The 12,329-nt window shown below is 49.0% G+C and overlaps 1 long non-coding RNA gene across 1 annotated transcript; it reads left to right on the top strand.

Moving 5' to 3' along the window:
• The first annotated feature begins 1,628 nt into the window (after positions 1-1,628).
• LOC120390745 lies at positions 1,629-4,113 on the top strand. Its single transcript, XR_005591128.1, has 3 exons — positions 1,629-1,852; positions 3,201-3,234; positions 3,826-4,113. It is a non-coding gene; the product is annotated as an uncharacterized LOC120390745 (long non-coding RNA).
• Positions 4,114-12,329: the final 8,216 nt, after the last annotated feature.

The raw sequence follows: 12,329 nt of genomic DNA, 5'->3' as shown, positions 1-12,329 counted from the left end.
TTTTTAAGCTGCTGTTATAAAATTTAAGTCCACTATGTAATATACCGTATGTGAACACTGGGGGAGTCTCAGTTTTATTTCCTTAATCCCCTGAGACCTGCAGTGACCCAAAGGGGAAAGTCCATGTGCAGACAGACAGACAAGAGACTAGATTCTCAACTGGAGTAAACCAATGGACGTCCATAGAGCTATGCTGGTTTACATCAGCTGAGGATCTGACCCAAGAAGTTATTAACTTCATGCATGCACATCTTCTCTTTTTGTCTAGCTGTAGCTTATAGCAGACAAAGACAATAGATCCAATATACCCAAATAAATGCAAACTTGGTGTTTTAGTTCAAAGAACATACTGTTCTTGTGAGTTCTTCATTTTTTTGCTTCCAAGGCATTAAAACCCAGACAGAGAGCACCAGCTGTAGCCCAGTTAAATGTAACAGTTCACAGGTGAGCAAGATTTATCCAAATAGATCTGCTTTAGTCTAACATTCGCTTATCCTTTAGGGGGGGTTGCAAAGAAAAGGTCATATGCCAGGGTGCACCTGCACTGGCAAAACCACCCCCGGGCTTCCCCCAAGTTGGAGCAGCCACCTTGGGGAACTCTGTATCTGGCATTTGCCAGGGCAGCCACACTCACGCATTTTCCATCTTTCTCTCTTGATCGGTGAGGACAATCCAGTTAAAACTAACCAGATAAAGGGTCGAATCTCACCCCAAAAGACTGAAAACAAGTGAAGATGGATCATTGCTTTCAGTACCAGCTGCTCGGCTCCTTCATTTAGTTCAACTCTCCAAAGGGGTTGAAACCTTTTCCAACAGCAGTCACTCTGTTCTTCAGGCAGCATTTCTGTACTTTGTGCCCTGATTGGGAAAAATGGGAGCAAATTCCCAGTAGTCGGCCACAAAACCATCTCATTGTCCCTCAAATTCTCCTTTGCTGTGATGCCTGCAAAAAACTTGACACCAGTTGGACAGCTGGTGGGCTGAGACCACTGCCTATCATGCTAACCAATATCATCTCATTCTTTCACAGTAATCCCCCATCTGTCAGTATCCACCTGTTGTTTCTCATCTTTTACTTAGATTGTAAGCTCTTTGGCGGTAAGGATAGTCTTTTTGTTCTGTGTTTTGTACAGCACCTAGCACTGTGGGTCCTGGTCCGTGCCTGGGATTCCTGTGTTACCATAATACAAATAATAATAATGTTTTTCAGCACACCGGCACGTTTAGCCTCTAAGCTCCAGCATATCCAGTTCTTTACCTCTTGACTGAGACTCGATGTCATATGCAGAGCTCCTCTTACAGAGATTACTTTAAAGTTAATTTTCATGAGTGATGCTCAGACTTTGCAAACCCAAGGGACACAACCAGCCTCTGGTTATGTGGAATTTGGAGAATCAGAGTTGTACTCTTCCAATTTTTAGAGCTTAGAACAGGGCACTGGGAATCAGGATGCCTGGGTTCTCTTCCCAGCCATGCCACTGACTCACTGTGTAAACTTGGGTAAGTCACTTAACCTCTGTGCTGCAGGTTCCTCCCCCTGCATCTGTAAAATTGATACAATAAAACGTACTTAGGCAGCACTGAGAGGGTTAATCCATTAACATTTGTAAAGTATGCGAGCACCTCAGATGAAAGGCCCTTTAGAAGTGCAAAGTATTATGATCTGTTTCGCCTTTGAAGATCAACTCACGCGGTGGCTACTGAGACGTTTCCAACCAGGAAGCTCCCAAAAAGTTTTCATCTGAATACAAAAATCCATAAAGAATCTCGGCAGGAAAGGAGCAGCCGGTTCAGAGCTGGTGTTAGTGAGCGAAACTGTTGAAGACGACAGAGTTGCACCGACTTACATCAGGTCAGAATTTGGCCTGGCACCACTGACGGCATCATGTTGTGCGATAAGAAGTGACTGATGCAAGCTCTTAGAGAACTCCAGCGCCTGTCATCAGAGATGGCATTGTGCTTCCTGATATCAATAATCTTGCAAGGCAGCTCCCTGCCTAGGTGGAGTGTAGGGAGACAGGCATGGAGCCTCGTTTGTGCTGTCCCTTTCCCACAACCTTGGTTTCGAGTCCACAGAGGGGTGGGCTGACCTGGAGGGCCTGGTCTTAGTTACTTTGTTTCAACACTGGGGGCCGGGATTAGTGTGGGTGGGTGGGTGAAGGTGGTTTTAAGACACATTTGCATTCCATGTATTCTGGGAGGCTCCTGGGGTAAGATAGCCCTGAGGCTGCTCTAACTTACATTAACTCCTCCCATGCACAGGAGGATCCTCAAAAGGCTCTTTTCACTTCAAGGCCCCTTTATTCTGCCGGAGCAGAAAGGGGCCCACGGGTGACTGAGCATCAGGTCTGGAGAGTTTAGTGCAGGGGTAGGCAACCTATGGCACGGGTGCCGAAGGCGGCATGTGAGCTGATTTTCAGCGGCACTCACACTGTCCGGGTCCTGGCCACCGGTCCGGGGGGCTCTGCATTTTAATTTAATTTTAAATGAAGCTTCTTAAACATTTAAAAAACCTTATTTATTTTACATACAATAGTTTAGTTATTTATTATAGAAAGAGATCTTCTAAAAACATTAAAATGTATGACTGGCACGCAAAACCTTCAATTAGAGTGACTAAATGAAGACTCGGCACAGCACTTCTGAAAGGTTGCCGACCCCTGGTTTAGTGCTTCATGAGTGTCACCCGTTGGGCTGCACCAACACTCCCTCTTTTTTTGGTTACGATTTTCCCATCTCTGGTGGCAGCAACAGCAGGCACTCCCACAACTCCACCAGGGTTGGGAGCGTGACGGTGTCTAGCCCTGTTCACCAGCCCACCCACTGTTGGTGCCTCCACTGTGCTGGCTAATGAGAGGGTCCTGCTGCTGCACCAAGAAAGGGTCTCGCTCCTTGAGGTGGTTGTAATGTGACACTTCTGCGAGCAGCAGCAGGGAGCAGCGAGCCAGGCTCATCAAGAGGAATGTGAGGCCTGGTATGTCATGGTTGCTAGCACCCCAACCCCTCCCATTTCACTTTATTTACAGAGATGGGGGGGAGGCCCGGTACAGTTGTCTCCCCTTTACGTCTCTCTCAACAGCCTTGCAGAGCACTACGCTGAGTGGGAGGGTGTGGTTTATAGTGGGATGATGTATGCAGTGGTCAGTGACTGGCTTCCACTGATGCGGGCATTGATCTACTTCGCTGAATTCTCATTGCAGGAGATGCTGGCAGCACACGTTACAGGCAGGTCTGGTAAATACAGCATCGTTACTAATAGTTCCGAAGCACTGCCACCTAGATACCCCAAGAAAGTCCTGCCCCCCCACCCCGTGCTGGGTGCTGCACAGACAGTCCCTGCCCCAACGAAACTTCCACTGTCAGCGGACAAAGGGTGGGAGAGGGGAAGTGACTTTCCCAAAGTCATGCAGCAGGTTAGTAGCAGACCCCAGAACTGCAACATGCCAGGTTACTGTGCTGCCCTGCCCTCACTGGGTCCCACTGCACCCTCTCACTGCTTCTTTGGTGAAACCGTGGAAATCGGTCACCAGGTTTGTAAGCTGTTTCCAGCCCCAGAATTGAAAGGGGAACCACCTGAAAATACCTCCTTGGAGGCTCTGTGCATTGACTGCCCCGAGTGAGAATATTGCCTCCAGCACATTGGGCTGCAGTGCCTGCGCTTTTGTTCCTCTGCCATCCCAGCTTGCTCAGGCAGCACCTGGCGTCTCCTATTAGTTTTGGATTCCAAAAACTAGTTCCCTGGCTCTTGAAATTTACGAACAGGCCCAGTTTCCGCCGAGCCACCAAAGGTGCCAAGATGTATTTTAGGAACCATTCTGCTTCCAGGTTTGGCCTCAGTACTGCCAGAGCAGCTGCTGACGGGAATGATTAGGATTGCTAGATGTCTACCCGGATCCCAGGACAAGGCTACTTCACAGAAGGGCTTGAATTGCAGTGACAGGACCACAAAGTTGCAGAGCTGCAGACGAAATTGAGGGCGACACCCAGAAGTGTAAATTCACTTGACTGGAGCAGCAGCACTGAGATGCACATAGGTAGGTGAAATTCGTGCACAGCTGCCGGGGGGGATACAGCTTGTGGCTTTGCTTCCTGAGCTTAGTCTTCGACCTCTCTGTAGCCTGATTATTAGAGCTAGACACGAGGTGAGCTGCAAAGTTGGCTCTGGGGTGCGCATGTCATTATTACTCTGTGTTATGGGAGGCAGTGTGGTCTAGTGGATAGAGACTCTAGTTCTGGCTCTGTTGGTGGATGACTGAGCAAGTCACTTTCCCCTCTCTGTGCCTCAGTTTCCCCATCTGTAAAATGGGGACAATAATACTGACCTCCTGTGCAAAGTGCTTTTAAATCAATAGACGAAAAGGACCAGGTGTTATTTGCATTGGGGTAGCGTTTAGGAGCCCCAGCCAGGGACCAGGAACCCAGTGTGCTAGGTGAGCAAAGATGGACTCTGTCCCAAACAGCTTACAGTGACAAGGAGAAGACAAGAGACAACAGGTGGCTAGAAACAGACAGGGGAGCAGAAGGAAGCGATGAGACAGTATTGGCCAGCATGGTGGGCTGTAGTTCCAGCAAACCAGCAGTCTCACTGTTATCAAGATTTTTGTAGGCATTACGGAAAAGGAGAGTTTTAAGGAGGACAAAGAGGTGACTTTGTGGGTGTCTACAGGGAGCTCCTTTTGAGCTTGAGGGGCAGCCTGGGAGAAACCGCAAAGGGGCTCGTTTGCAAGGTCACCCCAAATTCAGGTGGATTGGCGTTAGCAGTTTGGGCCAGCCCATCTGAAAGAGCTACATTTCTTGGGGACGGTGTTGCACTCAGCTGTTCAAATCCTGAAGCTCTTTACACCATTTGCAACTAGCCAGACTCACATTTGAGTCACCAGAAGGCCTGATACTCTGCTGCCTTGCATTTTGCACAATCATTTACACCAGGGGAAAATAGATCTAAATGCTACCAGGTCTGAATGGGCAGCGTCTTTCACTCACTTTACACCAGTGCAAATGACTGTGCAAGGTGCAGGCCAGAGAAGCCGAGTATGAATTTGCCCTTGTTTTCCAACAGCTATTATTAAAGCTTGATTGGTGACACAGAGACTGGGCGGGAGGCGGGGGAAGGCAGTGCTACAAAACCAGAGTCCTACAAACCATGAGCTAACGGGGATAGTGACAAGGTGAAAATTGTGCAGGCCGAGTGAAAGTTCAGCATAAAGCTGGTTCATGCAGGGTTCCCATGCCCTGCTGCATATATATTGGAGAGAGCTGCTTTAGCAGCAGCTTGGCTTCAGCTGCCACATATGGCAGGAATATTGACCTGCAGCCCCATCATGCTAGATAGCGCCAGAGTGGGACACATGCTGTTAGGAAGCAAATGGAGGAATCTTAGCTGCAGAATGTGCATCTCTGTGTGTGTCTCCTCCTGGAATCAATTCAAGGTCTCTCATATTCACTGTGTCACTTGGCCTGCTGCTGTCTCACCTCTTGTGATTCCACCTGACCCAACACGCTGAGCTAGGGTGGGCTTGTTCCCCATGTGTAAAATGGCCTTGCCATCAGTGAGAATCAGGGTTTTTTTGATGATGATTATGATGATGATGATGTGTATGCTGTCACAACAGCTGCTGCGTTTCAGCCCAGAAGTGGCTGCATTTCAGCAGCAGAGTGGAGATGTCCCTCTGCGTGGCTCCTTTAACTTTGTCAATCTCTTTGGAATGAAAGGGGTTGTGGAAATGTAAGCCGATGTTAACTGAACTGGGAGGAAGCCCCGTTTCTCTGCTCCCGCTGTGGTGTTGGCGGAGGTGAGTTCATTGACAAAATAATTTCTCCTAGGCTATGTAATCAGAGGGTCTTAAATAAGAACTGGCAGAAAAGGGACAAGCAGACTTTTTATTTTTTCTTATACTCTGAGCCTCTTGCGTTGATCTGTGTGCTCCAGGCTGCTGGAAAGAAGCAAAACCTGCAAGTGCTGAGAAAGGAAAATTGCACACAACGCACTAGTGATGGGGAGCTGGGACCATCTGAAATCCTGTTTCTGTCGATTTCTGTAAAATCACAGTCACTTGGAAAGATCTGCCCTTTGCTTAAACACCGCAGTGAAAATCAAACCCAGCCTCAGAGGGGCCGGCCTTGAGGGCACAGCCTTTCCTTTCTTTGCTGGACTTTTCTATGCCTCCGACACGATAAACAATCCTTTTGTGTCTGACATAAACAACACCAGGTTGCTGGACAAGAACAAAAGCTGCGATTCATTCCCTGGGTCAGCTGAGCTGTCCACATGAGGAGCCCCATCCTGCCTGACTGACGTGGACGGTTGCCACTGAAACAGGCCTGAGAGCAACAGCTCCTCTGATTAGAAGAGCAGCCTTGGATTGGAGAAGGGGGCCCCTCTCTGCATACAGTGGAGCTTCTTATAAACTCACGGAGGATAACTTGTTGGTGGGCTTGAAACCGAAGGGGACTGAGAGGATAGTGTGGATGGAAAATGGAAATATATGGCACAAAGCTAACAAGCAAAGCTTCTCCCCTGATCCTGCAAAGGTGTCATCATGGACAAAGCCTATGGGCCTTGTGGTCCTTTGCAGCAAGACCCTGGATTGGGGGAAGGGGTGGCTGATGTGCTGTGCTAGTTCTATGAGAAGAAACAGAGCTGAAGCCCTAAGCAACGGGCCCAAACCAGGTTCTGGGCCAAGTGTCACTTCTTCCTGGGTGGAGGGCTCAGCTCCAGAAGCCTCCTGGGCACTGAATGGGCATATGGTGCCTAATGCAATGGGCACCTAAGGGTGCCTCGATGCTGCATGGCAAAGCTGGGGGCGGAAGAACCTGCCCATGAGGACTTGGTGTTTTCAAGCACGAGCGTCTACACTGCATCGTAAATCTGGGTTTACAATTGCTGGACCCAGGTCTCCCAGCCGTAGGGTGACCAGATGTCCCGACTTAATAGGGACAGTCCCGATTTTGGGGTCTTTTTCTTATATAGGCTCCTATTACCCCCCCATCCCCGTCCCGATTTTTCACGCTTGCTGTCTGGTCATCCTACCCAGCCGTGCTAACACGTCCACACAGACCCTCTGATTGGGCGCTGTGGCTTGAGTTGTGTCCCTGCTGCAAAATGGCAGGTGAGACTTGGGCTTGGACTCCCCTCTCCAGGTGGGTCCTAAGATCTGGGTCCTGAGTGCTTGCTGACCGGAGTCAGACAGATTTGTGTGGGAATGGGAGGGGGGTTGGGCTCAAACCTGAGTCTGGGCCTGGGTTTACCTTGCAGTGTAGACATACCCTCATATAATAGAAAATGGAACTGTGCTGGATAGACCTTTCTGCCTGAAAAAGGACTTTTCCCCTTTATTAATGTTAGGAAAGGTCCATTCTGTCCTCAGGCGGCTGGCAAGGGAGCTGATCAGTGCCTTGTGGGCTGGCTCTTTGGCCCATAGAAACTGAAACCCATCAAAGCATCCCTGAGGGGTTAGATGGTTCCAGCCTCTTGTCACTACTGACTTGAGCTGGATTGGACTAGGTGACCTCCATATAATAATAGGAGCTATACCAATCTCCTAGAGCTGGAAGGGACCTCGAAAGGTCATTGAGTCCAGCCCCCTGCCTTCACTAGCAGGACTAATTTTTGCCCTAGATCCCTAAGCGGCCTCCTCAAGGATTGAACTCACAACCCTGGGTTTAAGCAGGTCAATGCTCAAACCACTGAGCTATCCCTTCCCCCCTATCCTGGCTTTCCAGCCCCCTGAGCAATACAAGCCCATTTATCAGGGTTTGGTGGCTTAGTTTTGGCTTTCTACAGCAATATGACTGGACTGGAACGTTGACAGTGGCATAACGGTGCGGCCCTGTGGCTATGGGGCTCGTCCAGGAGTCAAGACAGCTGGGTTTGATTCTTCACTCTGCTGCTCACCTCCTGCAGGACTATAGGGAGGTCACTTTGTGCCATAGTTTCCCCATCTCTAAAAGAGTGGTGATGAACCTGACTTTCTTTGGTAACAGGGTTTGAAACCTATGGATAAAAATGATGATATAAGAGCTAGGCATTATTATAGACAGAAGCCAAGGTGCTATTCCCCACTATGGTGCTAGAAAAGAGAGGAAGAAAGGGAGCTGTGTGTCGTAGTGTGGGATTCAGGCTCAAAGTACAAGGCTTGGCTTCATCTTGCACAGAAGACAGCAACCTCTTACAACAGTTACTCCTCTAGCTCAAGGGGGAGGGATCTGTGCTTTGGGGCTGAAGGGCTGCAGTTGAAATCCTCCTGACGTTCCCTAGGGGGAGTTGTAAAAATAAACTACATCTATGCTGCTCAGCCCCAGACGTTGGGATCACACACCTGGGCATCTGCTGAAATGCAGCCACTTCTGGGGTGGAACTCTTCAGCATGACACAACGTTGCCCCTTAATACAAATGATATGTTGATTACTATTGGCTGATGGAGGGGCTAGAAATAAGAACTAACTCCACCCCCACCAAACACACTCACCAAAGCAAATAAAACTGACACCTGGAGAATCAGTCCTGGCAAATCACTTGTATTACAGTAATGCCTGGACTCTAGAGGCCCCAGCTATGATCACTCTGCTGTGCACTGCACATCTCCATAGTAAGTGCTAGGCCCTTTCCCCTCCCACCCTCTGTGGATGGTAACAGACACATGGAGAGGGAAAGGGACTTGCCTCTAGTCACAACAGGTTGGAACCAGGAACACAAACCCAATCTCCCTCCTTTGTCTCAACCCAGCACCACATCCACCAGACGCCTGCAGGGGGCGGTGTGAAGCCTTGCTGTGCTGTCCCCAATCAGACACCCAGCCAGCGCTAGGGTCATGCTTTGTCAGATCCCAAAGTACCAGGGGTGACCCAGGCTCCGTTGCTGTGCTGGGATTGTTACGGGCACCCTAGCACATGGGTTTGGTTATAAACAATGCTGGCAATAGAAACATTTTGGAGATTTTAAGAAGTGATTCTACCCAACGAAAATTAAGGCATCCAGCAATGTGGGGCACCTCAATTTTTAGGGAACCAAAATGAGACCACCACCCCCCCTCCCCGCCCAGAAAAGGGCCTGGTTAACAGGAAGTGGGTGCTCTAGGGAAGCGGAGGCAAGAAAAAAGAGCATCAGATAAATGTAGGTGCTGGAAGGCCAGTCACATGGCTACAACCACTCTTCCCTGCCATGTGACCCCAGTGCAGAGAGACACGTCTTTAGCTGGACTCTGGCTTGACATCTGATTCCGCTGGTTGACAATTTCCAATCGAAAATGGTTTTCAACCCACAAAAAAAAATTTCACGCTAGTCCTGACTCCAAGTCCCTTGCTCCTTGGGGAGGTATTTCTGGCAGCGCAAAGTGCATGCAGAAAGCTACCCAAGGGGAACGGTAACATTTTGTGTGGATGTAAAGGACCTCCCAAAAGTGCAGGGCAATGGAGTATCAGCTTCCCTGCATCCTGCTCTAACCACTAGACCCTGGTGTCTGTTAGCGCCTGCCCACTGGCACGCAGAATAACCGCAGCTAGCACATGATGTATTGATTTCACCCTGCTGACATGCTGTGATGGGTTCCGGGCAATTGTCGCCCTCGGTGCTTTGGTTTGATTTTAAACTTTGATGTGTAGCTGCAGGCCAGTCGCTCAGCGCTGCCTCATCCTTCGCTCACCAGAGCTTGGGGAAAACGTGGGCCTATTACACATGCATTGCAGTGAGGTCTCCTTCCTACGTGAAAGTCTGGGACAGGGTTAGCAGGGTTCTCTCAGCCCTGAATAACTCCCCATTGCTGCAGGACAGATCCTGACCTCAATCCAGGGACCACTAGAGTGACTCTGGGCCTGCGGCAGAATCCCATGCAGCGTGGCTATGGGGACCTCTGCTTGGCTTTGTAAGGATGCATCCTCCCTGCCTTTAAAAATAAAATGAATGGCAGCTGATGCGGTGCATTTTCAGCATGCCTCGCCTGTGAGTGCTGGCAGCCTACGGCCGGGGGAATGCAAAGCACTTGGTGCCCCTTAGCCCATACGGTACAAGCCGTCCCTTTCCTTTCAGGGTCTGAGCGCCAGGGCAGCCCACAGAGCATTGTTCCCTCTGCTTCCTCATCTTCTACGCCCCAGACTTCCTGGGGCACCGAGGCCAAAGCTATTGCAGAGAGGGAGGAAGAAGGAGCTTTTATGATTTCATGGCAAAGGCTTAGGTATTCCCCCTCCCCTCTTTCCCCCCCAGTGGTTAAAAGGATTCCAGGCTGGAGAGAGGACAGAGTGGAGGGGGCGAGGGATACTGGGTATGAGTCAATGACCTTTTGGAAGGTCCTGCTTAAGGGTCTGATCCTGTCAGGGGCTTAGTTCCTTCAAATCTTATTGACTTCAGTGAGACTGCTTGCCAGAGGAAGGATCTCAGGATGAGGCCATTAGTCCATATAATACAATATCATACTTAAGAGCAACCACATTCCCCAGGCCTCGGACATTTCCACTAGCTTTGCAATGGGTTGGCCCTGAGGCCCTGCTCTTGCCCCCAGTGAAATCTGTAGCAAAAATCCCAGTGATTTCAAGAGGAGCAGGATTGGACCCAATATCACTTTCCCTGCTCGAACCAGACCCTTCCCTGAATTTTCACTGCTGCTGGTGCAAGAGCCTTCTCCTCCGCAGCTCCTGCCATATGGAATATCCTCCCTGCATTGCTGTACGTCAGCATCTCAGTGACCATTACGCAGCCCTTACTCAGGGCTCATCCACATGGGGAGTTAGTGCACAGAAAGCCAGGACGTGAAGCTACAGCGTGCCACTTTGGTGCGCACTAACTCACCATGTGGACACTGCTACTGTGCAGTGAAAGTCCTGGAGTGATGGTAAATGACCACACAGTGCATCAGTGCATGGCCCTGTACATTCACACACTGGCTTGCTGCACACCAACTCACCACGTAGCTGCTATGGGGAGAGTTGCACTGAGGAGCTTCTTCATAGTGGGTGGGGGCTTCAGGATAGCGCTGAGTTGTTTGTGCACCAGACAGAGGCACCATTAAGTAACAATCTCCAAAAGTAGCAATTGCTTGCTCTTACCTAGAGGCCGCAACCAACATCAAGGCCCTGTTGTGGTAGGTGCTGCACAGTCACATAACAAGAAACATCCCTGCTGGAAAGAGCTTGAAATCTAAATAGGCAAATGAAGCCTTATCCCTGTTTTACTGATGGGGAATTGAGAAATGAAGTGACTCCCCCGAAGTCACACACAGAGATGCCCTTGGCAGAGCCAGAAACAGAACCCAAATTTTCTGAGTTCCAGCCCAGCATTGTAACCCCACAGGACCATCCAGCTTCTCAATTACATTCTCAGATTCTCCCTTCGGGCTGAAATTTTCCATGTTTGATCTCAACCTAGAGGCTATACATTGGAGCAAAATCCACAGAGCAATTAATAAGTTAGTGAAACAGTGGAATTTTGGGGGAACCGGGAGGAGAGGGGGTTAATTTTAAAAAAAATGTATTTGCTCAATTAAAATTGATACAGACTAACATGCTACCAGTCTGAAATATTCAGGTAACCCCTCTGCCTAGAACCTAGAGTCATGGGGCAAGTGATCAGGTCTTTGCTGAACATGTGCTAGGATGTAAAATTCATGACCATTTTGCATCTGTCTGTGTCTTCTGCACAACTCCTAGACATCATTATTCCCTTATCACACGCAAAGAAAAACCCCTCACTTTGATTTGTTCATTTCTACTGTTTCAGCAAGTGTTTTTTTTCTTCCAGAAATGCAGTTTCTGCACCAACCCCAACCATACAAAAATCATGAATCAGCCTCCCCCTCCCACTATGAAATTGGCTTAAAAATAAGCATTACTTTTTAAATGATCTTTTAAATTAATACTTTTGGTTCTTTACCTTTGCTTTGTGGTTTCTGAACTTTTAGGCTACCGTTGGGATCATATTTTCCAGCATTTCTCTAGAACCATAAAGGCTAGAAACTTACTGGTTTGTTTAATGAAAGCTGAGATTCTCACCTAGTCACAGGCTTCCAGAAGCTGGGGCTTTGAGAACACCAAATATGAGACTTGTAATAAAATCTCAAATTAGCAACCTTGGAAACAAATACTTTTTGGCCTTGACAGCTTGAGCAAGGGAGCTGACCTAACAAGCAAATTGTAAAGGACAGGGGAAGTATTTCTGTGCGCAGGGTGGGAGAACAGGGGAAGGATACTCCTGGCAATTGCTGCACTTGGGTGTTCTGGTGGTGTGCGTTATACAGCGAAGCTTTTTGCACACCCAGACTTTAGGGCCAGAAGGGACCATCAAGAGCCTCTAGTCTGCCCTCCTGGGCATGGCAGGCCACAGACCCTTACCCACCCACTC

The sequence above is a fragment of the Mauremys reevesii genome, linkage group 24 (genome assembly GCF_016161935.1).
Source record: "Mauremys reevesii isolate NIE-2019 linkage group 24, ASM1616193v1, whole genome shotgun sequence".
In the NCBI taxonomy this organism is placed as follows: Eukaryota; Metazoa; Chordata; order Testudines; family Geoemydidae; genus Mauremys; species Mauremys reevesii.
Note: the sequence above shows the minus strand (reverse complement) of the source record. Positions and strands in the feature narration are given on the sequence as shown.